The following is a 536-nucleotide window of genomic DNA, read 5'->3' as shown; positions in this document are numbered from 1 at the left end:
CGAGACTCCATCTCAAAAAAAAAATAAAAAAAATAAAAAAAATAAAAGAATTACAAACAAGGAAAAACTGTTGTAAGTTAGTGGATGCAAAATTCTCACATATAAATCAGTATCATTCATAAATAAAAACAACAACCAGTTACAGAGTATAACTTACAAAATCCATTATTACCTTTAGATAATAAACATCAAATAAAAGAAGAAAATAAAATATCTACATGAAGAAATCCCAAACAGCAGTGAATGACTAAAAGAAGACTTAAGGCCAGGCGTAGTGGCTCACAACTGTAATCTTAGCACTTTGGGAGGTCAAGGGTGTGGGATCACTTGAGCCCAGGAGTTTTGAGACCAGTCTGGGCAACACAGCAAGACCCCATCCCTACAAAAAATTTAAAAATTAACCAGACGTCTTGCATGTTGCAGCTACTCAGGAGACAGGTGGGAGGATCACTTGAGCGTGGGAGGTTGAAGCTTCAAGTGAGGTGTGTTCGAGTCACTACACTCTAGCCTGGACGACCTGTCTGGAGAAAAAAAAA

This window comes from Colobus angolensis, unplaced genomic scaffold, assembly GCF_000951035.1.
Source record: "Colobus angolensis palliatus isolate OR3802 unplaced genomic scaffold, Cang.pa_1.0 Scaffold253, whole genome shotgun sequence".
In the NCBI taxonomy this organism is placed as follows: domain Eukaryota; kingdom Metazoa; phylum Chordata; class Mammalia; order Primates; family Cercopithecidae; genus Colobus; species Colobus angolensis.
This window is presented reverse-complemented; position numbering follows the sequence as displayed.